This window comes from Bos javanicus, chromosome 16 (assembly GCF_032452875.1).
Source record: "Bos javanicus breed banteng chromosome 16, ARS-OSU_banteng_1.0, whole genome shotgun sequence".
Taxonomy (NCBI): domain Eukaryota; kingdom Metazoa; phylum Chordata; class Mammalia; order Artiodactyla; family Bovidae; genus Bos; species Bos javanicus.
The window spans coordinates 74006251-74033920 of NC_083883.1; the positions used below are offsets into that span (position 1 = coordinate 74006251).

Sequence of the window (27670 nt, forward strand, 5' to 3'; positions counted from 1 at the left end):
TTGCTTCAGTTGTGTCTGACTCTGAGCGACCCCATAGATGGCAGCCCACCAGGCTCCCCGTCCCTGGGATTCTCCAGGCAAGAACACTGGAGTGGGTTAGGTTAGTTATAGGCAAAAGAACAAAAAATTTTAAAAATATGGCATCAAAAATCTTAACTACATGGTGTTTCTAAATGCTAAGAAGAAAGTCTTGTTTAGAGGTGGTTTCTAAAAGTCTTGTGAGAGTGAAGTGAAGATGGTAACTGAGAATTAATTTAAACTAACCAATAACTATTGATATAACGAATTAATTTTTTTGGATGGGAGATAATTCTATTTTTAAGACTACTATTCTGATAGGGACAAAATGGGATACTTTTGCCCTTTTGACTAATGAAAAGTCAGCAGTTCCAATTTCTATAGATCCAAGTTCATGAATTCCTTTTTTTCCCATAAGTTGGACTCAGAAAAGCTAATTGTGTTACACATACAATAATAATCAAAGATGGATTTTAATTGTTTGCCCACAGTATATTATTTTCCTGACTCATGTGACTAAGTTAGAATATGATGAGAAGCACATTCACTCCAGAGAACTCCAGAAAGGCTCATGTACTATGGAAGGGAGTGGGTGAAGTGTTTGCCCAAATCAAGAAAAGACAGACAAAAACTGCATGATAAGCAATTAACACCCCTGATCCCAAACTGCATCCTTCATACTAAGCATCCATGCATCCATTAAGGAATGCCAATATAGGCACAGGAAGAAGAGGGTCATCATACTGAGAATAGAGTAAATGAAAATCTGTATGATGGTCAGCAAGACACTCAGCTGCCTATTGTTACTCAGTTCCAAGAAGGCTGGCAATCAAGCCACTACCACAAGCCTACCGAAAGAAGGGTGATGACTCCATCTTCTGAAAAACTGAATGGCCTCCGAAACTCTGCTTATAATAAGGTAGTGCCCGAGGTGCATCATTACAAAATTGCACACTATAAGAGGACAGTGTCCTAAAATTTCCAGAGGAAAATATGTCACCAAAAAATGACTGAGAATCAAAATGGAATAAGACTTACAGCAACAGTGTAAAATGAAGACAACAGAGCAATGTCTTCAAATTTCTAAAGGAAAATGACTTCTAAACTAGCATTAAATATCAAGCCAAACCATCAATCAATTAGGAAGTTAGAATAAAGATATTTTCTAAGTGCAACATTTCAAAAAGCTCACATCAAATACATTTCTCTGGAAGCCAAAAAGTTAATTCGGGTTCTCCTGTAACACCTTAGGGAAAAACGTGAGTGAATGTTTTGGCCAACTCAATATATTCTACACCAAAATGTAAAAATAAACCAGAGAAGAAAATGGTTGATTTTTTATGGACTTATCTACATGAATTAGTTTCATAAAAACTAAAAGGTGCTCTGATGACAAGACCAGGGTTAGAATAATGGCTAATGGCTTTAGGTTTTAATGAGATTGGTACCAGAAGTTGAACATTTAAGCACTCATTCTACAAACATAATCTACAGAACCGCCTAAAAAATGCTAGGAACTGTTAGCTTTGGCTACTTGGCAAGATTCCTGTTACTGTTGAGGTAAACCATAAAAATTTCTTGCCTGAACAGTTACCTTATCTTCCTACCTTTAATTTCTCACATCTCTAACCCATTCTTCATAGACTCTGCAGTGCTATCTTCCTAGAACAAATGTCAGGTCATGTAATGATCCTATTTAAAAATTTTATAATGGCTCTTCATTGCTGAAAATAAAGTCTAAATTGCTTAGCCCAACAGCTAAGACCTAAAAGACCCATACCAATAACTGTTCAGTCGCATATTTCACTGCTGCTACTCTAGCCACATATGACCACTTGTTGCTATTCAGACACAAGCGAAAGAAGTTGATTTTCTCTTTAAAAAAAAAAAAAAAGCTATTTTCTATACGTAGCATAGTGGCATAAATCAGTAATTCACTGTAGTAAAAGAGCAAAGAGCAAAAAAGCATGAAGTAGATAATGAGATTATATGTAGAGATTCCAAATGTCCATGTTGCAGTGTAATTTAGCCTTCTTTCATCTGAACTATGTCTTTATGTGCAAATAAATGGAGAAAATCTGGAGCCACAAAGCAGATATTGTACAAAATTATAATACTGGAAGGTGTAAGAAAATGTACAGAATACATTTTCTGTACAGAAGGACCTGATCGTTTAATGACAAGCCTAAAACTTAAAGGTAACATATTATGGACTGAGATTTTTAAAAAGGTAAAGTTATAAACTTTCAACAGACAGGTGGAACATTTTGTTAATTAACATATCTCTTTATTTTCTTGTGAGCAATATGTTGAATGGATTCCTAACCATTCACAACACTTCCTGCCTGCCAATTCTTTATTATTTATTAAATTGCCTAAGAATGCCATTGTTTTTGTGCTTAGGAGCTTTTAATACCTAAAGTTGGTTCTAAACAGTCTACAATGGGGGGAAAAAACCCCAAGAGCCTGAATATACTAAAATTTTTATAATTAAGAGTTCAAATAAACTGTTTTTAAAAGAGTAACTTAACAGATAAGAGCTTGAAAAGAACTAAATAAGTCATTGTTAATACTTTATTTGAGTATTCCTGATAGATTTCAATTCAAAATACAAACCAAGAAATTTTACTATATATATATATATATATATATATATGCGGAAGGTCCAAAAGTTAGTATACATAACAGACAAGAAAGTTCAATAACCTGCTAACTAAAATATACTTGGTACTCTTAATCATATTAAACATAAAGGAAACAAAATAACAGATACAAGGCTGATTAGTCTTTCAAAGAAACAATATTAATATTGTATACAAAGCAGTCCGACTCACAGACATAGAAAAGAAACTTATAGTTATCAAAAGGAAAGGAGGGGAGGGATAAATTAGGACCTACTGTAGCCCAGGGAACCACACTCAATGTTTTGTAGTAACCAATAAGGGAAAATAACGTGAAAAAGAATATATATATGTAGTACACACATGTATATATATATATGTGTGTGTATAAATACTGAATAACTTTGCTGTATTCTTGAAATGGCTAACACAACATTGTAAACCAACCATACTGCAATTAAAACATCTTTAAAAATTAAAAAGAAAATAGTTTGAATGGTATTCCCCCATATGTAGGAACTGGCTGAATATGCTATGTGCTTATTTAATTGTATCCTGCAGGTGTAAAAACAAAGGAAGATATCCTTATGACCTCACATGCAGTGATTTCCTAGATACATTAAGTAACAAAGGAAGACGCAAAAGAAAAAACTATATATACACATACATACATACACAGACAAACATGTGCATATGTACACATATGTATACCACCTTTCATACAACCACAAAGGAGAAAAAACACATACTCTTACTTCTGAAAGACAAAAACAAAAAACACAGGAAGGATGAACTAGAAACCAATGAAAGTGATTACGTACTTGGGCCCACCACTTACCAGCTGTATGATGTTAATGTAAGTTTAAGTTTCCTCATCTGTAAAATGGGGATGATGTTACTATTTAACCTACAGAGACGTGACGATTAAATGCATTAAACTCAAAAAGCTTAGCATGTTTACTGGCAACCAGACGAAGACTTGCACGTGGATGTTCATAGCAGCGTTAACTGGAACAGTCAAAAACCGGAAATGCACTAAAAGCCATCAACTGATGAATGCATATGGAACATGTGGCACATTTATACAAGGAACGAACTTCTGACACATCTACATCAAGAGATAAAACTCCAAAACATCATGCTGAGAAGAGAAGCCACACACGAAAGACTACATTACACGCTGTATGCTTCCACGTTATGAAATGTCTGGAATAGGCAAATTTATAGAAAGCAGATTAGCAACTGCTTGAGACTAAGGGTAAGGACAGAGATTAACTGTAAGTGTGCATGAGAGATCTTTCTGGAGAAGAAAAATGTTCTAGAAAGGATATAAGGTGATAGTTGTAATACTTAGTAAAGTTACTTAAAAACTTAACTGAATCACACACTTGAAATGAGTCAATCTTCTATGTAAAATACCACCAATAAAGCTGATTTTAAAAAATACTTAAACAATATATTCAATAAATGAGTAATTATTAAAACAAATCAAGTAATTTTTGTACTATGTAATTGCATTGGAAGGACTGATGCTGAAGCTGAAACTCCAATACTTTGGCCACCTCATGCGAAGAGTTGACTCATTGGAAAAGATCCTGATGCTGGGAGGGATTGGAGGCAGGAGGAGTAGGGGACGACAGAGGATGAGATGGCTGGATGGCATCACAGACTCGATGGACATGAGTTTGCGTAAGCTCTGGGAGTTGTTGATGGACAGGGAGGCCTGGTGTGCTGTGCTTCATGAGGTGGCAAAGAGTTGGACATGACTGAGCGACTGAACTGAACTGAACTGAATTTGTATTATCAAACAAGACATGAATATATTTCCCAAGGATAAACAGATCATACAATAAAATCAGCAAAATATTTGAGAATTAATTAGAATATAATGGCAACTCTCTAAAAATTTACAAGTTATAAAGTTACTTGGAAAATCTTCTGCCTATAACAGAAACAAAGAAAAAAAATTCCCATAAAGACTTACAAAATCTGGTTTCTGTTTTAACATAATGATTTTACTTACTTGATTTCAAACACACAGAGTCTACTAGTTGTTACTGATGAATGTACCTCCAAAACGCTATCTTCAAGCACCATCTACTTTTAAAAAATTTTTTTCTTTCTTTTAAACATTTTACAGAGGTATAATGATACACAAAACTGTACATATTCAACATACACAATGTGATGAGTTTGGACATGTGCATACACTCAAGAATCCATCATCATAATCAAGGTCATAAAGATATCCATCACCTCCAAAAGTTTCCTTGTGCCCTCCCTTTTAAAAAAAATGTGGGGTGTATGTATGTGTGCATGGGTGTGCACAGAAAGAACACAATAAGAAATCTTAACATTTTATTACCAGGGTAGATTTCATCCAGATGCTATTCTAAACCAAAGCTCAGAAAGATGAGAAATTTTTTTCATTTTGTAAAAACACTTCTTGTTTATTCATGTAACTACAATTATATTAGAGACATGAAATGGCTAGAGGAAGCTTTTCTCAGAGTCTTCATCTCATATGAAAGCATATTCCTTCAAAAATGCTGGTAGCATTATACTGTTTTTAAAGCTGATTTTATCTGAATGCCAAAAACCCCACACATACATGAACACACACGGAGGATATGTCCTTCCTTAAAGTATGCTAAACTTACAAATTTTAAATGTATTAAATGGAAATGTGATTCTGAAATAAATAAACTTCAAATTAACCACATTCAAAGCATCTCATATTTTTATAGAAATCTAATTAATTTGGGAAAAGCATTTACTTTGTATTTAGTATTATTTTGAATAAACAAATCTTCATTTGACGAGTTGGTGATGGACAGGGAGGCCTGGCGTGCTGCGATCCATGGGGTCGCAAAGAGTCGGACATGACTGAGCGACTGAACTGAACTGAACTATGATACATTAGGAAAATATTTTGTAGACAAATTCACACTGATGAAATTAACTTCCACAATTTTCACTGTATTAGAAACTTTCAATGGAATGTGTGTAGTATGAATGCTTCTTTTAATTTAAAATCTAAATATATGGGAAAATAACATATATTCAATAAAAATATGTGTATTATTAAAAAGAATCACTTTCTAAAAATTCCAGGGAAGGGGAAAACTTTTAATATAATTTTATCCTTAGAATAAAAATGTCTCTGCAGGAAGATGTCGTTAATATCAATACTAGCCAGGACATGGAAGCAACCTAGATGTCCATCAGCAGATGAATGGATAAGAAAGCTATGGTACATATACACAATGGAGTATTACTCAGCCATTAAAAAGAATACATTTGAATCAGTTCTAATGAGGTGGATGAAACTGGAGCCTATTATACAGAGTGAAGTAAGCCAGAAAGAAAAACACCAATACAGTATACTAATGCATATATATGGAATTTAGAAAGATGGTAACAATAACCGTGTATACGAGACAGCAAAAGAGACACTGATGTACAGAACAGTCTTTTGGACTCTGTGGGAGAGGGAGAGGGTGGGATGATTTGGGAAAATGGCACTGAAACATGTATAATATCATATATGAAACGAGTCGCCAGTCCAGGTTCAATGCACGATACTGGATGCTTGGGGCTGGTGCACTGGGATGACCCAGAGGGATGGTACAGGGAGGGAGGAGGGAGGAGGGTTCAGGATGGGGAACACATGTATGCCTGTGGCGGATTCATTTTGATATATGGCAAAACCAATACAATATTGTAAAGTTAAAAAATAAAATTAAATTAAAAAAATATATCAATACAAATAGATTCAGGAAGGATGAATCTATCACAGTAGCTGGAGGAAGCACCCTGAGAAGTTCTGAAACTGAAACAAAAGATTTTTATGGTCTGGATTCACTAAAAGATTGTCTCAAGCAATAGAAAATTTCCACAAAAGGACAGATGCCAGCAATGGTTTAAATGGGGGAAAAACCAAGGTGAAATTTCTAAAGGATCTCAAAATTTAATGAAATTCCATACGTAGCTTCAGATGGTAAAACACAAGAGTCGTTAGATACATTTCTATCTAGTTAGCAATAGAAACCAACTAGAGCCACCATCAGAGAAGGCAACGGCACCCCACTCCAGTACTCTTGCCTGGAAAATCCCATGGACGGAGGAGCCTGGTAGGCTGCAGTCCATGGGGTCGCTGAGGGTCAGACACGACTGAGCGACTTCACTTTGACTTTTCACTTTCATGCACTGGAGAAGGAAATGGCAACCCACTCCAGTGTTCTTGCCTGAAGAATCCCAGGGACGGGGGAGCCTGGTGGGCTGCCGTCTATGGGGTCACATAGAGACGGACACGACTGAAGCGACTTAGCAGCAGCAGCAGAGCCACCATAAGCGAGGAATGTAACTGTATATGAAAAAGGATATTTGTCACATGATCCAAGAAATGACAGAAAAACTAAACCTTTAAAAAGGGGCATGAACCAGGATCCCTCTAGAGACCCAAGGGTGGAAGCTGATGCACCTTCTCTTTAGAATGCTAGATCAGTCAACCAGAGCCACAGTGGTAAGGTCATGAAATCCACCCATAACTGCTAGGGCTCCACCCCTAGAAATCAGAGATAGACCTCAGAGAAGGGGGAACTGTTTTAAACTAAAATGCCAATACAAAAGGAGTATAATATTTTAAACAATTAAAAAAAGCACACACTCTATTGTCTACACTATTGAAATGTACTTTGTCAATATTATCCTAATCAAAAATCTGGACTAGGAGGCAGATTGATTATAGAGTAGTATATAATAATTAAGCCTCACCAAAACAAGAGTCCCTTGTTTTAAATACCATCTATAGTTATGATTCCCAAATTCATTACTCCTATTCTCAATCTTTCCTTGCAGTATTCAGACACATACCGTGAACTATCAAATTGGTATTTTAAGTGGTTTATCTCAAAGCTGCCTTAATGTGTCCACAAAATCCTTATTTCTAACCTAGTCTTTTTCATACTATCCTCACCGATCAACCAAAAACCCAGGAGTCTATTCTAGATTTCTCACTTTCTGCCACCTCCATACTGAATCCAAAATTTGTTGATCTTCACTCCAAAGTATGTTTCACATCTCCCTACTTCTATTCCTGCTGCTACTACTGCAGTTCAAACAACCACGATATGCGCTTTGGATTATAGTAACAGTCTCCTACCAACCCGCCTTATGCTTAAAAAAATAAAAAAATCAAATATCCCTCTGTATGGTTAAGCTAATGAATATATGGCTAAGCTCTTTGTTTCACCATGCTTTGGCTTTTAGGGTTACATGTTTTTAATTGAATTCTGCTTTATAATTATGTAAAACAAGGCTTGCCAGAGAAGTCTATTTTCCACCCCTGTCTCCTCCACCCCATTCCGTCCATTCATTCCTCCCTTCTTCTCAGGTAACTATTTGTTAAAGTTCTTGTTTTTCCTTCCATTATTTTAAAATGCAAGCAAATACAAACATATTCTCCCTTTCTTACATTAAAAGTAGTACACTACACACATTTTTCTGGACTTTTCTTTTTCCCCTCACTTAATATATGCTGCATATCTTTCAATAGCAGTGTAAATATTTAGCATTCATATATTGCAAACACATATATACTTTTCCTAGGAAATAACTATTTGGTAAATGATTGTGCTTCGCCTATTTTACTAGTAATCATACCATCATCAGTGTTGACATCAGCTCAAGGCTGACATGCACCAGTATACCAGTACAGCTTTGATTTCCTCATTTGGAAACTTCCTTGAGGCTAGTTGGAGCCAGGCAAGTAAATACCATAAGTTCCACCTTCTGGACACAACAGGGACTCTAGAGGATTGACTTAAGGCCTCTTACCTGGGTCCCTCAGGAGCCCTGGGCTGCCCTAGCTAGCCCCCACTAGCAGTGTTCCAGGCCCTATCCTGACACGTCCCCACAGACACCAGAGGAGGAGACAGTGTTGGCACTGGCCCTCCAGCAAACAAATGCTCAATGTTCATCTGGTCTACTCGAGCTCCAGGTACCTGCTGTCTGTCTACCTTCCAACATGTAGCTCCTTGTGGTAATCGCAGTCCCTATAGAACCGACTCTGAAAGATCTAAGGACGGCGGAGGAGGAGGTGGTAATGGAAGTCACTGCAGGCATCGTCTTGGTGTTGCAACACAAGCACTCCTGTAACGGGACAGAGACCAGGGTAGCCTGGCAATATGAGGCTGGGGAGATGCCCAGGACAGGGAAGTCCTGTCTAATATTCTGAGTTTCACAGACTCATTGAAGATCTAGCCAACACTGGCATAATAATATAAATTTCATTACTAAAAATGAAAGTTAATCCTTATTATCATTTGTCCAGTGATTGACACTTGCTCCTTGGAAGAAATGCTATGGTCAACCTAGACAGCATATTAAAAAGCAGAGACATTACTTTGCCAACAAAGGTCCATCTAGTCAAAGCTGTGGGTTTTCCAGTAGCCATGTGTGGAAGTGAGAGTTGGACTACAAAGAAAGCTGAGCGCTGAAGAATTGATGCTTTTGAACTATGGTGTTGGAGAAGACTCTTGAGACTCCCTTGGACTGCAAGGAGATCCAACCAGTCCATCCTAAAGGATATCAGTCCTGAATATTCACTGGAAGGACTGAGGTTGAAGCTGAAACTCCAATACTTTGGCCACCTGATGCAAAGAACTGACTCACTGGAAAAGACCCTGATGCTGGGAAAGATTGAAGGTGGGAGGAGAAGGGGACGACAGAGGATGAGATGGTTGGATAGCATCTCTGACTCGATGGACATGAGTTTGAGTGAACTCTGGGAGCTGGTGATGGACAGGGAGTCCTGGCGTGCTGCAGTCCATGGGATTGCAAAGAGTCGGACACGACTGAGCGACTGAATGAACTGAACTGAAGAGAAAGTTTCCAGTTATTAAGACTCAAGCCTACTAATGACTACAAACTTAATGGGAAAAGAACTGGAAGAGCTTCAGATAGCTTCCACTGTCAAATAATGGATAAGAAAAGCATATCATTTAGCTGGGAAGAGCAGCAAACAGAAGATCATAGCAACAATTTCTAAAAATCATTGTTCTTAAAAACAATTAAATGAGTATAAAATTACTAGAATTACAATAGTTTTTCCTACAACTTATACTGCTTCAGTAATTAGATTTATAATAAACTTTAGATACAGAATAAGGGACTATATTCAAATTTTACTTACTCTCGATTTATATATTAGTTAATATTATCATATCAGTTGTTAAATATCTTTAATATCACCACTTCTGAGTCACTACAACACTCTCACTATAATGCAGTTCACAATGAGCCTCACCTTGAATTGTTTTTAGCACAATACAAAACATGAACAGACACAAATCACATCAGATGTCTTATTAAAAACATAAACATAGAATTTAAAAAAGCTCCTTTGAACAGTACAATTCAAGTCAGTATCCTGAATGAACAGAGAATGTCAAAGAACATGGTAGAAAAGAAGTCAAATTTTAGGAATTATTAAGAACAACCTATCCATAAGGAAAAATAATAGACTAAATGTCAGTAACTGGAAATTACTCAATAAGTATGGTTTATATTATTACCCATGTAATAATATATGCACAACTAGCACAATTTATCTACTTGATGTAGAAGTGCATAAAGAAACGCTATATTTTTTAGTGGAACAAAAGCAGATTACTACACATCATGTAAAGCAGAAGCCATTTTGATTTAAAAAACATATGCAAAGAGAAATATCTATAAAAGTATACTTGAGAATAAAAGCAATGGTTCTCTGATAGTGAGAATATGAATGATTATTCTATTTGTTCACTGTAATTTCTGATTTTTCAATAATGAACATATTACATACACAATAAAAACAGCAATAAAGAACTTATTTATTAATAGGTATAAAAATTATGTAAAAAGACAGAGGTATTTCGGTGGAGATGGTCAGGACGTCAGATCTGAGGACAGCTGACTGTATTTGAATTCTGGCTCCCTCACGCACTGGGTGTACAGCTTCAGACTATTCTCATCTACTAAATATGGACACTGAAGGCATCTGTCTCTTAGGGTTATTGCAGAAATTAAAAGAGATGATTTATGTAGGGTGTTCAGAATAGTATTTACTACATAATCATCCAATATAGTCAAGATAATGGAATTTATGGAACTCTAATTAACCTTTTGTCAACAAAGTAAAAGCACAGATTTTCAGATTTCAAAAATATTTTAATCTATCATATTAAAAAAGCTGTTCACTATGAAGTTTAAAAAGATTTAGTTTATAAATATTTCCTTCATAGATCACTGATGCTTAATTAAATTTATACTTAAAGAAGCATTTCCAAAGTTACCAGTGACCAAAATCCCATAGCATGTTTTTCTCTTAACTGCTATGGCAAAACATAATGACTTAGTTTAAATTGTAAAACTTTAAGTTTTTAAAAAATTTAATGTGAAAGTGTAAAAATTTAATTTAAATTGTAAAAAGAAAAGAACTTTCTTCATAACTATCTAGGCTGTAAATAACTACCATACTAATTCTCAAAATCCATATAAATTACCTTAGTTTTGGTTGATGAAATTACTGAACACCTCAGAGACTTAAATATAACCAAATTTTCTAAGAAAATCTTTATCCGTATGAATAGGTATCAAGCAAAAGGAAAGGGATATGCCAAAACATCAAAACACCTCTCAGCTTCTCAATGTAATTTTTGACTCATACATTAGAGACTTCAATGTAGTTTAATATTTTCTCAAAGGCAGCAAGTTTCCAAAGGATGGAGAGATTTTTCATCATTTTAAAGTAAAACAGAATCTCATATCATTTCACCAAAAACTGATAATTAAGTTGATACTTCCCTCTTTGAAACAGCTCAGTAATTATTCACCATGAATGGAGCCGGAGGAGTAACTACCTGCCATGATGTATGATTTGTATAGTTAGAAGTCTAACTCAACTTTCACAGTCTACCCCAATGCCCAAGAAAGTTTGCATTTGCTCAGGTCTCTTTTCCCTTTCCTTCTGAAATTCAAACCATGATTATTATCTGCTCAAACGAGGGGCAGACATGTCCTTCTGACATTATCACATAAACATTTGGTTCACGCTGTTGCTGTCATAACTGCCTCATTATTTTATCTCTTAATTCATTCATATTTGTAACTGCCTAATTATTTTTCTCTCGTAATTCATTCATATTCTATCTTGTGCTACAGCAGAAGTTTCTGTTATAGTTTCTGCTTTCAAAAAAAGGATTGTGAACAAGTTTAGAAAACATGTAAATAAATTTAGTGTAAATGCCTAGTCAAGTCTGTACCACATACAATGTACAGAATGAGAAACATGGAAGAGCAAACTGGGGAAACAGTATAGGGAAGTTAATCCATTGCTAATTATCATCTTCATGAGAAAGCTTTTAAATAAGACATCAACACAACACTGATATATTCCTCGGTTCCAGTATGTATTTATAACTATTTGCATTCTTTCTTGGTGATGGATTTTTAACTGAGCATTACAGAGTCAGAATCACCTCTAAAAAAATGAAAGAAGGATATATGAGGAATTATCATCACAAATATCATAAATAAACAATTATGATTTCATGTTTTAAGGCTCTGATTAGGTTTTCCTTTCCACTTTTTCCCTGTTTAACTTCTTCTGTTTTAGAAAGACAAGCAGTAATTCAGAAACTTCTAACTGTAAATACTCTTCCAGTGGTCCAACGAAGTGTAAATTAATTTAGAATAATTAACTCTGGGATGTACACACACCCTAAGAAAATTACTTCATGATCTAATCAGATTATACTAGGCATGAAGGGATAGGAGGAAAGGGGTATTTAAAAATAGAAGACTCAGTAACTTGTCTAAAGAAGCTCAGAGTCTAATGAAGGAAGATTTTGATCTTATCCAGCTGTTCTATTAACTGATATTTCTTGATTTCCTTTTACTCACTGTTAACTCCTTTTCCCCCAAGGAAAAAGGTACATTATACCTTCAATGGTTCTAAGATGAAACCATTTATGTATGTTTAAAAACACACAAAAATATACTTTCTATGAACAGCTTATACTTATATGTAAAATATGAAAACAAAGACTGGAAGAAAACTTATTAAGAGTGACTCTGAGAAAGGGTGAAGGGGTGAAGAAAAGGGAACATTTAGCTTTCACGTTAAATTTTTTAAAATTATAGTTGATTTACAATATTGTATTAGTTTCATGTGTACAGCAAGTGGTTCAGTTAAATAGATACATATATTTTCAGATTCTTTTCCATTATAGGTTATTACAAGATACTGAACATAGTTCCCAGTGCCATACAGTAAATTCATAATTCTATATTAAGAATAATAGCTTGTATCTGTTAACCCTAAACTCCTAATTTATCCTCCCCCAGATGCTCTCTTTCCCCTTTGAAAACTATAAGTTTCCAAAGTTTGGAAAGAAACCATGAGTCTGTTTTCCATCTGTCAGTCTCTTTCTGTGCTGAATGTTGATTCATTTGTATTATTTTTTAGATTCTGCATCTAAATAATATCATTATATCTGTCTTGTCTTACTTCACTTAGTATGATATTCTCTAGATTCAGTCATGTTGCTACAAATGGCAATATTTCATTCTTTATTATGGCTAAGTAATATACCATTATATATATCTTCTTAAGCCAACTGTCTGTTGCCAGGTACTTGGGTTGTTTTCATGTCTTGGGTTGTCTTGTAAACAGCGCTGCTACGAACACAGGAGTGCATGTATCTTTTTGAATTAGAGGTTTTGTCTTTTCCAGATATATGCCCAGGAGTGGGATTGCTGGATCATACGCTATCTCTATCTTTAGTTTTTAAAGGAATCTCCGTACTGTTTTCCATAATGGCTATATCAATTTACATTCCCACCAACAGTATAGCAGGGTTCTCTTTTCTCCATACCCTCTCCAGCATTTATCATTTGTAGACTTTTTGATGCTAGCCATTCTGACAGGTTTGAGTTGTTATCTCCCTGTGGTTTAGATTTGCATTTCTCTAATAATTAACAATTCTAAGCATCTTTTCATGTGCCTGTTGGCCATCTGTATGTCTTCTTTGGAGAGAAGTCTATTTAGGTCTTCTGTCCATTTTTTGATTAGATTGTTTTTCTGATATTAAGTTGTATGAGCTGTTTATATATTTTGGAAATTAAGACCTTGCTGGCTCTATCACTTGAAAATATTCTCTCCCATTCAGGGAGAAAATAAAAGCAAATGAAACAACTGACAAAGGTTTAATCTCCAAAATATACAAGTGGCTCACACAGCACAATACCAGAAAAACAAACAACCCAATCAAAAAAGAAGATCTAAACAGACATTTCTCCAAAGAAGACATACAGATGGCTAATAAGCACATGAAAAGATGCTCAATGTTGCTCATTAATAGAGAAATGCAAATCAAAATTACAATGAGGTGTCACTTCACACCATTCAGAATGGCCATCATCAAAAAAATCTACAAACAGTAAATGCTGGAGCAGGTGTGGAGAAAAGGGAACCCTCTCGCACAGCGGGTGGGAATGTAAATTGATACAGCCACTACAGAGAACAGTATGGAGATTCCTTAAAAAATTAGGAATAAAACTACCATATGACCCAACAATCCCACTACTGGGCATATACTTCAAGGAAATCATAATAGAAAATGACACATGTACCCCAATGTTCACTGCAGCACAATTTACAATAGCTACAATACAGAAGCAACCTCAGTTCAGTTCAGCTTAATTGCTCAGTCGTGTCCGACTCTTTGCGACCCCATGAATCGCAGCACACCAGGCCTCCCTGTCCATCACCAACTTCTGGAGTTTACTCAAACCCATGTCCATCGAGTTGGTGATGCCATCTAGCCATCTCATCCTCTGTCATTCCCTTCTCCTTCTGCCCCCAGTCCCTCCCAGCATCAGAGTCTTTTCCAATGAGTCAACTCTTCGCATGAGGTGGCCAAAGTATTGGAGTTTTAGCCTCAGCACCAGTCCTTCCAATAAACACCCAGGACTGATCTCCTTTAGAATGGACTAGTTGGATCTCCTTGCAGTCCAAGGGACTCTCAAGAGTCTTCTCCAACACCACAGTTCAAAAGCATCAATTCTTTGGCGCTCAGCTTTCCTCACAGTCCAACTCTCACATCCATACATGACCACTGGAAAAACCATAGCCTTGACTAGATGGACCTTTGTTGGCAAAGTAATGAATCTGCTTTAGATGTCCATTAACAGATGAATGGATAAAAAAGTTGTGGTATATATACACAAGGGAATATTATTCAGCCATAAAAAGAATGCATTTGACTCAGTTCTAATGAGGTGGATGAACCTAGAGCCTATTATACACATTGAACTAAGTCACAAAGGGAAAAACAAATACCACATGTTAACACACACACAGAATCTAGATAGATGGTACTGATGATACTATTTGCAGGGCAGCAAAGAAATGCAGACGTAAAGAACAGGTCTGGACACAGTGGGGCGATGATTTTAGAGAGTAGCATGGAAACATATATATTACTGTATGTAAAACAGATAGCAAGTGGGAATTTGCTGTGTGACACAGGGAACCCAAATCTGGTGCTCTGTGACAACCTAGAGGGGTAGGAAGGGGTGGGAGGTGGGACAGAGGTTCAGGAGGAAGAGGACATATATATACCTATGGCTGATACATGTTGATGTATGGCAGAAACCATCACAATATTGTACAGTAACTATCCTCCAATTAAAAATAAAATAAAATTTAAAACAAGAAAACATTCTCTCCCATTCAATAGCTTGTCTTTTTGTTCATTTTCTTTGTTTTGCAAAAGCTTTTAAGTTCGATTGGGTCTCATTTCTTTTTCTTTTTATTTCTGTTGCCTTGGGAGGCTGATCTAAAAAAATACTGCTACAATTCATGTCAGAGAATGTTTTCCCTCTGTTCTCTTCTAGTTTTATGGTATGGTGTCTTACAGTTAAATCTATAAACAATTTTGAGTTTATTTTTGTAAATGGTGAGGGAGTGGCCTAATTTCATTGATTCAGAGGTGGCTGTCCAGCTTTCCCAATACCTATTTTTGTAAATGGTGAGGGAGTGGCCTAATTTCATTGATTCAGAGGTGGCTGTCCAGCTTTCCCAACACCTATTTTTGTAAATGGTGAGGGAGTGGCCTAATTTCATTGATTCAGAGGTGGCTGTCCAGCTTTCCCAACACCGCTTGCTGAAGAGTCTGTCTTTTCTCCACTGTATATTCTTGTCTCCTTTGTTGTAGACTAAGTGACCTCAGGTGTGTGGATTTATTTCTGGGCTGTTTTGTTCCATTGATGTATATATCTGTTTTTGTGCCAATAATCATGCTGTTTTGATTACTGTAGCTTTGTACTCTTGTCTGAAGTCTGAGAGGGTTATGCTTCTAGCTTTTTTTTTTTCCCCCTGAGGATTGTTTTGGCAATTCTGGGTATTTGTGATTCCATATGAATTTTAAGATTATTTCTTCAAGTTGTGTGAAAAATGTTATGGGTGTTTTGATAGGGATCACATTAAATCTGCAGATTGCTTTGGGTAATATGACCATTTTAACAAAATTAATTCTTCCAATCTAAAAGTATGGGGTATCTTTCCATTCCTTTGAATCACCTTCAGTTTCCTTTATCAGTGTTTTATAGTTTTCAGTATACATATACATCTTTCATCTCCTTGGTTAAGTTTAGTCCTAAGTATTTTTTGTGACATAATTTTAAACAGAATTGTTTTTTTCATTTTCTTTTTTCATTACCATTTTCATTGGTAGTATAAAGAAATGTAACAGATTTCTATATACTAATCTTGTACCCTGTTACCTTGCTGAATCCATTAAGTCTAATACTTTTTTAATGATGCCTATAGCTAAGTGTAGTCACTCAGTTGTGTCTGACTCTTTGCAACCCCATGGACTGTAGCCCACTAGGCTCCTCTGTCCATGGGATTCTCCAGGCAAGAATCCTGGAGTGGGCTGCCATTTCTTTCTCCAGGGGATCTTCCGGACCCAGGATCGAACCTGGGTCTTCCACATCACAGGCAGATGCTTTACCCTCTAAGCCACTAGGGAAGCTCTAGTGTTCTCTATATGGAGTATCATATCAACTGCACACAATGATAGGTTTATCTCTTCCCTTCCATTTTGGATACCTTTTACTTCTTTTTCTTGTCTGATTTCTGTTAGGATTCCCAATATTATGTTGAATAGAAGTGGTGAGAGTGGGTATCTTGACTTGTTCCTGAATTCAGCAGGAAGGCTTGTGGCTTTTTCACCACTGAGTATTATTTTGGCTATTGGGTTTGTTGTGAATGGTTTTCAACATGTTGAGGTGTGTTCCCTCTATATTGATTTTGGTGAGAGATTTTATCATGAATAGATGTTGAATTTTATCAAATGCTTTTTGTGCATCTATGAGGATCATATAGCTTTTGTCTTTTCTTTTGTTAATGTGGTATATCATACTGATTTCTCTACATATGTTGAATCATCCCTGCAACCCTCAAATGAATCCAACTTGATCATGGTGTATGATTCTTTTTATGTATTGTTGGATTTGGCTTGTCAATATTTTGTTGAGACTTTTTGCATCTATATTTATCAAAGATAATGACCTATAATTTTCTTTTTTGTTCTGTCTGTCTGGTTTTGATATCAGGGTGATGGTGGCTTCACAGAATGAATTTGGGAATGTTCCCTTCTCTCCAGTCTTTTAGAATAATTTGAGAAGCATAGGTATAAGTTCTCATTTGTATGTTTCATAGAATTCTACAGTGAAGTCATCTGATCCTGGACTTTGTTTGCAAGAAGTTTTTTTTTTAAACCACAGATTCTATATCACTTATAGTGATTGGTCTGTTGAAATTATGCTTCTTCTTGATTCAGTCTTGGTAGATTGTATGTTTCTAGAAACTTGTCCTTTTCTTTTAAGTTGTCTAGTTATTAATAGGATATGGTAACCCACTCCAGTACACTTGCCTGGAAAATCCCATGCATGGAGGAGCCTGGTAGGCTGCAGTCCATGGGGTCGCTAAGAGTCGGGTACAACTGAGCGACTTCACTTTCCCTTTTCACTTTCATGCATTGGAGAAGGAAATGGCCACCCACTCCAGTGTTCTTGCCTGGAGAATCCCAGGGACAAAGGAGCCTAGTGGGATGCCGTGAATGGGGTCGCACAGAGTCTGACATGACTGAAGCGACTTAGCAGCAGCAGCAGCAGTTATTAATAGCTGGCATATAACTGCTCATATGACTTTTTGTATTTCTGTGGCATCGGCTGTTATTTTTTCTCTTTCATTTCTTATTTTTTTGGTCTTCTCTTTTTCCTTCTTGGTGAGCCTAAGTCGAGGCTTGTCATTTTTATATTTTAAAAAAGGCAGCTCTTCCTTTTATTTATGTTTTTTACTGTTTTTAAACCTCTATTTTATTTCTTCTCTAATATTCTATTATTTCTTTCCTTCTGCTGACATTGGGGCTTTGTGTTCTTATTTTTCTAATTCTTTTAGGTGGTATGTTAGGGGTTTGAGATTTTTCTTCTTTTATTGAGGAAGCCCTGTACCACTATGAACTTCCCTCTGAGGACTGCTATTGCTCTATCCCAAGCTGTACTGTCATTACTGCTTGTCTTGAGGTATTTTCTGATGGCCATGCCTTGCTATTTATGAACTCACACTGGGCTCCAAGGTTCAGCCAAGATCACATCCCAGGCCCTCGGGGCTGTCTTCACACAGTAGATGGAGTCCACTCCCAGGGATAACACACGCGTTTCAGTGCCGAGCCAGTGCGTATACTAGCAGTGCCCACCCCTACCCGCCACGCAGTGCATGGTTCCAGACAGGAAGTACCGTGAGCTGGCAGTCAAGAGCACTAGCGTCTCTCCACCTTAATCAAGCTGAAGTTTTAAAAGCAAGACATATTCACATGTTAGTATATAAATGTTTAAAGTAGAGCCATAAAAATTTTCTGGAAAAAATAACGCTGAAGTACTAATGCTTGTTGATTCTGGGTAGTATGAACATTAATGAAGGACATTAACTTCTTTGTATTTATTGTTTTAGTTCCTACCAGTCCATCAGAAGGAAGAAGGAAAGGTGTAGCTCTTTTTTAGGTGACTAGTTTATTATTCTATCAGAGATGCCCAGTTTAATAGCAGTTGCCTTCTCACAGTTTTAAGAACTATAAGTATCACAGTTGTAGTGATACCTTTATTACTGCTGAGACTGTTACAAAGACTTACAATATTAGATAGGGCTTCCTAAATCTCCTATCATATACTCTAAAGCAAAGGTCTACAGTCAAGATTTCTGCCAAACATTAAAAAAAAACAATACCTAAGATGTGACACTTCACACTACCCGCATAGACCCTTATGTTCTTGCCGTGGTATGCTTAATACAAACATGTCTGGAGGTGACAGGATACTAGTTCTAGACTCCTGTATGCTAGATAATTGAAATATTTCACACAGGAGCCAATTTCTAAAATCTTTCCCCTTATCTAAGTGAGTTTTCACAATAGTCTGTCATGACTATTGTTTCACAGTATCTCCAAAAAAAAAAAAAACAACCCAGCTCTGACCTTTTTGTAATAAGCCTAACAGGTAAAGGAACAAGTCACTAGTATTTCCTCAAACTTTCTGTACCAGGTTCCAAGGATACGAAGTCTGCATACAAGCAACTTGCAGAAAGGCTAAATACAGGAGGCATAATATGCTTCATTTCTGAGTTTGAGGCCAAACCCCAGGTATTTCCCGCTTGTAGGGTTCTTCATTTGCCTAGGAGTCCAAAGTCTTCACGAAATGTTCTTAGAACAACAAGACAGCAATCTCAGAAGATAAAAGTTCCTTCACTCTTGTACAGGTAGGAGAGTAGCTGATACAGTACATTATGGTGGTCAAGCAACTGTGCCCTGCACCAGCTGAGCCTGGATTTGGGCTCCAGTACTTACAGCTGTGGAAAACTGGGCATATTAATGTACCTCTGTAGATGCTGGGTTTTTTTTTTTCCAGAATTGATTAATTAAATATATAAAAAGTAACAAAACCAGAAGATGTATGTGAAGATAAATTAAATTCTATACAAAGACTTTAGCAGTGCCTGAAAGAAAATAAACATATATTCCACTGTAGCCACATTAATAAATATTCCTCAGGCTTGAGGGCTCCTTCATGACATGGCCTTCCCACCATGCTGTCCTCCAAATTTCCACTAATACTAAGTGAGGGTTTTTTCTCCTGGGCTCCAGAGTTGACAGCCATGTTGGGCTTAGTCTTCAGAAGTAGCTTCAAATTTTCCATTTCCTTAAAGAGATTACCTCACAAATAGACTTGCCTCCCTGATTAGGGTTGGTTTCCCAGGAGATGTACCTTGTTGGTAAGCTTAAACTCAGAGAAAATACAGATGTTCTAGTCAGTTTAAACCACCCACTACTGCTCTTAGAAGTAACATTATTGTCAATCCATTTGTGACTGTATGTAATGCTCCCTAAATGCAGGTGAGACTGAGTTCCTATATGCATTGCTAACGCCTGTAAACCTATAAATTAAACTGTAAACTGTAAATTAAAGTGTCAGGTCCCAATTTAATCTTGCCAGATTGCCATTAGCATTATTCCTCCACTTTCCAGATATGCCTCAGCCTCTGGCAATGGACGGAGCCTGCATTCAATTTATAATTATCTCTGATTAACTCACGTGACTGAGTAGTTCTTTTAAAAGACACTGACCTATTCTCTGGTTACAAACACCTAGAACCTCAGTTTTGCAGCTCACGAACTGTATGATCTTAGTAAAGTTGCACGTGTCTGGGTGTCAGTTTTGTAATCAATCAATTAAGGGTATCTTTAATGTCTGTGTTTTAATTTCCATCATTCCACTACTAGACAAGTATCTCGGACAAAAAATAAAACTATGAAGGATCTATATAGATCTACATCCATTCAACACAGCAATCCTACCAACTTATTTTAAGATCGGAAGTGTATAAAAACAGGTGTTTAGGACCACTGTGTACGGCTGTGTGGTCTGTACACTGCAAAAGAGTACCTGGCCGACGTGGGTTTGCTTAAGCACAATGTGACTTTGGTCTGCTGTATCTTACACCCGAAGGAAGGAATGCCTTTTTCTTCTAACACAGGTGGTATCTGCTTCACTGAACTATATTCTCTTGGTGTGTTGTCTGCTCAAAGGCAGTGCTGTTTTCTAATTCATCCACCCGGCAAGCCATGCCTTTAACTAAGTTGCACAAAGACATCTCATCTCAAAGGTGAGATGCGGTTTGCAAAAGTAGCATAATAAAAGAATTCTTCACTCCTGGTAACAATTGACCTCATCATATAAAAAAGATCTCCAAAACACAAAAATGTAGGAAAAGTCTTCAAGATCAATTTCTCCTCAAATTGGTCTTATTCAGAGTACAGATACATGCATACATACACACATATACACAATAAAGAATTCTTTAGAGGATAAATTTTCATGAATAAAAACCTGAAGTCAAGGAAAATATTTAACAAAAATTTAAATAAACCATGTAATATATATCACTTTTACCATGTTAAAACACTAAAAATGTTTGTGTCAAAAGCATGTGAAAAATACAGACAAAATTTTTTTGTACTTACCCTCTTCACACAGAAATTGTGAAAATCAGTAGAACAATCTTTATAAAGAACTTAAAATGCACTTAAAGAAAACATAAACAAAAAATTTATTACTCTTACGTACTAAATTATTTTAAAAGTAACATTTAAATAAAGGGAATAAAGAAATGTGCTGTAATGATCCTAATCTTAAGAGTGAGCCTCCCCGGTGGCTCAGCGATAAAAATCTGCCTGCAGTGCAGGAGATGCAGGTTTGATCCCTGGGTGGGGAAGATCCCGCACAGAAGGAAAATGCAGCCCACTCTAGTATTCTTGCCTGGAAATCCCATGGACAGAGGAGCCTGTTGGGCTACGGTCCACGGGGTCAGAAAAGAGTCAGACATGACTTAGCAACTAAACAACAACAGTCTTAAGAAAACATCAAAGTCAACAGCAGGGAGCTTGTGAAGCAGCCATAAGAGAGTGGCAAGTGTGTGTGTGTGTGTGTGTGTGTGTGTGTGTATGGCTTACATGTACCCTAAGACATAAGTGATGCTGGAAATTATTTTATTTTTAAATATCATTTAAAATTAACTCACACACAAAAAAATTATATGATTTTTAATACAGCTATGCCACAATATGTAAATGTAGCTTGATAATCTCTATGGTAAACGAAGAATAAAAAGCTATAGTAACAAAAAGACATTCTAATAATTTTATACTGCTTTTTCTTTATATAAAATCTAATAAGGCTTCTCTTATATAAAAATGGAAAAGTACTAAATAGCATGAATAGAATTTCAAAGGTTGTGCTATCTTGCCAACTTAAACAAGGTATCACAACCTACTATCTAACTCTTAAACCTTTTTAAATTAAGAGGATTATCAGAAAATCTTAATTTTAAGAACACAGTAAAATAAAATTGTGAACAAAGGAAATCTGATAAATTATTTTAATGTTCATTTTTTCCAAAAAAATTTCTTAGAGCTATTATCCCCTTTTGTATTCCAAAAAATGGAAGATGAACATGGCCACCTAGAGGAGAAAATATGATCAACAAATACAGGCTGTCGTATTTTCTTACTCTTTCTATAGTATCTGTATTTCAGATTTATAATATAGCAACTTCTCTAAAGGACCCGACTGAAGAGATTAATTATAAACAAAAGAGACTTCGGGAGGACACTAAAGCAGCAGTGATAACCTAACAGAAGCTAAAGCATCATTCGTTTTGTCGTGAACTTGACAAATGTCGTCTTTCTAACTTACTGTGTGACCTTAGGTTAAAAGTCACTTATTTGACCTAAAATCTCCTCTCACTTCTGTAAAATGGAAATAATCTTATCTATCACAATGTGTTGCGATGAAGATTAAATATGACAAGGGCTACAGAAACCAACAGTGTCAGGCACAGAGGAGGAGCTCAGTGAATGGAGGTTCTCCCTGCCTGTCAGAAAGTCCTGCCCTGTCTCTCCTAATCCCTACCAGGCCCTCCCTGGTAGGGATTTTTTTTTTTTTCTTTAAACAATTGCCAAGACTGGAATCAAAGATAAATAGAAGGCACAACAGTTTTGCTCTGGTTTTGAGTTACTTAGATTTGGAAATTTTTTTTGTTCTTTTTTCTTTTTTTACAAATACAAATTAAACATGAAAAAAACTCTACTTCAAAAAAAAACTAACAGTTCAAGAAAAGCTTATCAGTTGCATTCTAGACATTTAAACCTATCTCACAATTTAAATTCCAATGTCAAAAACAGTAGATTAAAAAAAAAAAAACCAGTAGATTTTAGAACTGTTTTGTGATCATGTTTTAAAAGAAAACTTGAACACCTTTTATTCAGTTTTTAACCACATCAACGAGAATCAAAATTGTCAATTTTTCCAATGGCAATTTCTCCACATCAGAAGATAGTCATGACTCTCAAAGAGGAAAACAATTTGGGTTTCTCTGGTCTTCAAAATGTTTATCAAATCCTGTAATTCTCACAGGCTTTTGAAATACATAGAAAGTAAGTAAAAAATAGTCCAATGAATGAAACATACCAAATGTCAGTAAGAAGCAAGACACATTCCTTTGGGGAGACTGTTTAAAAAAAAAAAAAAATTCCAGTCTGTATATGCAAATAAAGCAAAGAAATTCAGTCTTTTTTTTTTCTTCTTTAAAAATCCATTTTTCCTAAAATATTCCACAAAATTGGAAGTGAAGGACTAAAAGGTGGGGAGCAGGGGAGAGAAGGAGCACACACCATTAACACAAAAAGTAAAACTGTACAAACTTAAGCAGTTTATGATAAACTAGGATCACCACTCTACTCTTACAGATACTTCCAGTATTGGCTATTTCATAGCTTCTCTACTGGAATTATTCAGAGTTGAGAAATGGGGTGATGGTTCTTTACCAGCCCTAATGAGGTAACAGTATGTCATGTAAAAATGCACATTAAAAAATATCTTCCCTTCTACCTTGTAATTCCCTTTAGTCACCTCAACCCACAGCAGTCAAGTCCAATCTTTATAAACATGCAGAATAGTATGCAGATAAAGGGTCAGATCAGTAACGAAAGCATAACCTAGTCAGCTGATCTCTTTACTTGTATCCCAGGAAAATGAACAAATCCTACCAGAGAACGGTACTCAGTGGTCCCCTTCGGTGACCGGGTGAAGTGAGCAGTGTTTCTCCTGAGTCAGCTATGTAGAGGTACAACCACCTGGTAGAAACCCAAATGGGTATCAGAAGCACTGCCCCCCCATTATGAATACATACCAGAGGAGGTTACTGTTCTGGGGTTGCAGGCAGAAGGTGAACCCCTACAACTACCTCTTTTTCTTGATAAAGGGAGAAAAAGTAAGATGAAAATGCAGGTAGCAAATGAACACTCTTCCACTTACTATTTCCTAACCACCTTTAATCTCACTTAGGAGTCTATACTTCTCAAATGTACACTGAGAGTTACTGATCAACTTCTAATGGACAAAGGAGCTAGTCTGAACTCTCATCCCCAGTCTCTCTGCAGTGTGGCATTCAAAACTCTCCTGTGGCTGATGAAATACAACGTTCTACTGATTCTCCATTTTATTGGTTACTTACTCTTCTCTGTTTAAGTGACACCTTTAATTCTGTTAATGAAAGGAAATGACTTCCTTTTCTCTCCATACATTCTCTCTCATCAATTTAATTACTTCCCTTGGCTTCTATTTGCTAAGTATATATGATCTGGCAAACCTTCTCCCAAATGCATTCATGATTTTAAGATCCACAACCATTTCCAACTGCTTAAATATTCTGCCTTACCATATACATGAACCCACTTTTATCTCCCACCCTTCCCCCATCTTCCAAGTAAGAAACATCCCTCTCTGGATTTCTTATTTGTATTAGTGACCTCAGCATTTTCCTAGTCACACTTGCTGGAAACTAGAATCATTTTTGACACTTCTTCCTTCATTCTAAAGTTCCAATGCATTTAGTTTCTAAATCCAGTAAACAGTGCCTCTATAAGATCTCTTCCATCCTCTTATATTCCTACTGCCATTATTATAATTCAGATTTTTACCATTTCCCACATAGATGACTCCAAAGACCTCCTTAATTGGTGACTTTTTCCTATAGTCTTCCTGTTGTAAACTACTCTTTTTTTAATTTTATTTTATTTTTAAACTTTACAATATTGTATTAGTTTTGCCAACTATCGAAATGAATCCACCACAGGTATACCTGTGTTCCCCATCCTGAACCCTCCTCCCTCCTTCCTCCCCATACCCTCCCTCTGGGTCGTCCCAGTGCACCAGCCCCAAGCATCCAGTATCGTGCATCGAACCTGGACATCCCTGGTCGTGGTTCCTTGGTGAAAAACTTTCAATGAGTTCTTGCTGGCTAACCACTGAAATCCAAACTTCTCAGAAAGCCACTCCAGGATTTAGACTTTATCTGTCTTTCCACTTTATTTTACACATATATAAACATATATATATAAACACATACACGCACCTATGTTAGAGTTAAGAGGAGCCTTTTCTCTGTTTCTGAAATAGTCCCTAGATTTCACTACTTTGTACTGTGGCATTTATGAACTTCCTTCTAAGATACTTCTACTTATTCTTTTCACCAACTTTCTACCCATTTTTCAAAGCTGAACCCTAACACCATTTTCACGGAAGCTCTCTCACACCTTCCCCAGTGGATAGTATTTCGCTCCCTTCCTTAAAACCTTTTAGCATTTTATGTGTATTTCTGCATCTTTAGCCTGTGGGCATGTTCAGAACTTACTATCACTTGAAATTGCTGTTCTCTAAAATCCAGAGCTCTGAAATGTCCCTCTCTAATCAAGTCTTCCTGTTCTTCCCTTTACTCCACTGAGTCTACTTTGGACTCACAGCAATCTCTGATTTTTCAATTAGCAATAATCTATGATACAAAAAACTATCTTCTTAGTCGATCGCTATCTTACATTATCACTCAGTCATCTCTCCATCCTAAACCCCAGTGCCAGCTTTTTAACAATAAGGATATCCATCTCCACCTGGATATTCCACAGACCCCTGAAATACAGCATGACTGAAACCAAACTATCTCCTCCCACAAACTTACTTCTCTTATGCTTTCTAAACTAATTAAACAGTCTTTCCTTACACATAACATACAGCCATTCACCAGGATATACTGAGAAGTCCCTCAGTTTCTTCTTGAGAAGTCCCTCAAATTCTTTGTCCCTCAATTAACATTGCTAATGAGGATCTCATGGCTGTTTATCTAATCTGTCCTTCTGTCTTCAGCAGTTCCTATCTCCAATTCATCTTCTGTTACAGTATTTAAACACTAGCCTAAAAGTGCCACACTAGCCAGTGTAAAAACTTTCTAGGGCTCTATATTTCCTGGAAGACAACATCCAAAGTCCTGAGTGTGGCATTCAGCCCCATTACTGCACCTTCTCCAAGCACAGATCCTAGGTTAAAGACTTGGAAACACAGTGTCTTCTGCTTTTCTACAATCACTATTCTGTGCGATTGAGCAGTCCCCCTCAAGTCTAGCTCACCCACTCTGTGCAGATCCCCCAGCCCCACCTCCCAAAGTCTCAGTCACCTCCTCTTCTGTATTTCTGCACAATGCTATTCTTGTATTAACAGACCTCTTACCACACAGCATTACACATGTACTCACAGGTCATCCTCCGCCAGTCTGGGGGCTCTTTAAAACAAGCTTGCTTTGATTAATCTTTTATATAATTTTTTATAAAATGTTTTTATTTACATCCACAGGATCTAGTATGGCACATAAAAAGCTTTCACCAAATGCTTATGAAGTAAGTAAATCTCATTTCAGAATGCCTAAAATCATGCTATCCTGGATGTTTTACCAAATGATTTAGGGTAGAAATGGTAGAAAGGTACAAGTCCTAAATACACAGGTGACGTGAAATGAGAGGTGATTCCAGAGGGAAGGGCAGGAACAGAAGGGCCACTGAGGTTATGCTTCTCTCTTTACCGCTTTCCCCAAACTGCTGAGCCACGGGAGAGTAACAGGACTAGTGGGAAGAAGCAATCAAACCAGCACAGAAGTGTAGGGTAAGAAGGATGAGTAGAGGAAAAAAGCCTGGAACTGAAGCTGCAAAAAAGAAAACGTCTAGAGTCACATATTACACACTCATAGCTTGCTTGTGGCTACTCACTCTCATCACCATCACTGTTTCACCAACCACAACTATGACCACCATATACTGATCACTTACCAGTCAGGCATCAGACACTATGCTAAGAACACCACACATGGCATTTAAGGTCCATGACAACCCTATCAGCAAGTTATTATTCACACTGAGAGACAATGAAACAAGCCTACAAACTATCAGCTACACTGCTCAAGGGCTCACAGCCTGGTGAGTCACAGGGTCAGAATGCGCGCAAGGATCAGGCTTTAAGACCCCTTCTCTTTCTGTTCTACTATTCATGAGCCAGGGTTTACGTAAGTTGGGGACTGGCTTTGTCATTTTTGCATTATTTAGTTATCACTGTAAACACATATCTTATTTTCTCTAGTGTTAAGTAAGGTATTTTTGAGGGTAGAGTCCATGTCTAATATTTTTTATTTCTTCCCGAACATCTCATAATAAGCTTTCTATATTTATTTTCTTACTGTACCTATGTACTAGCAGAGATAAAAGGGAGGTATATATACCAATCTTTAGTTAGCATTAAGCCAAATACAAAAGTAAATGATTTAGCTCTTTTGACAACTGTATGTGCCAGGATAAGTCATCAATAGTAACAGGTCCCAAAACACAAGCCACAGCTATAAAATTAAGGTTAGTTTGCGTCTGATGCACTAATAAAAGTGCTATTTAAAATACATTGCTCTTTTCTTCATATCTGGACATTTATATAATAATTACTAGGAGTAGACACACACTGTATCAAGTACATGAACAACTTACTTAAATGTGGAA

The 27670-nt window shown here is 36.6% G+C and overlaps 1 protein-coding gene across 3 annotated transcripts in view; it reads right to left on the reverse strand.

The window, feature by feature from the left end:
* SYT14 (synaptotagmin 14) overlaps window positions 1–27670 on the reverse strand; it is a 216980-nt gene that overhangs the window by 120924 nt on the left and 68386 nt on the right. The gene's annotated exons all lie outside the window — the stretch shown is intronic.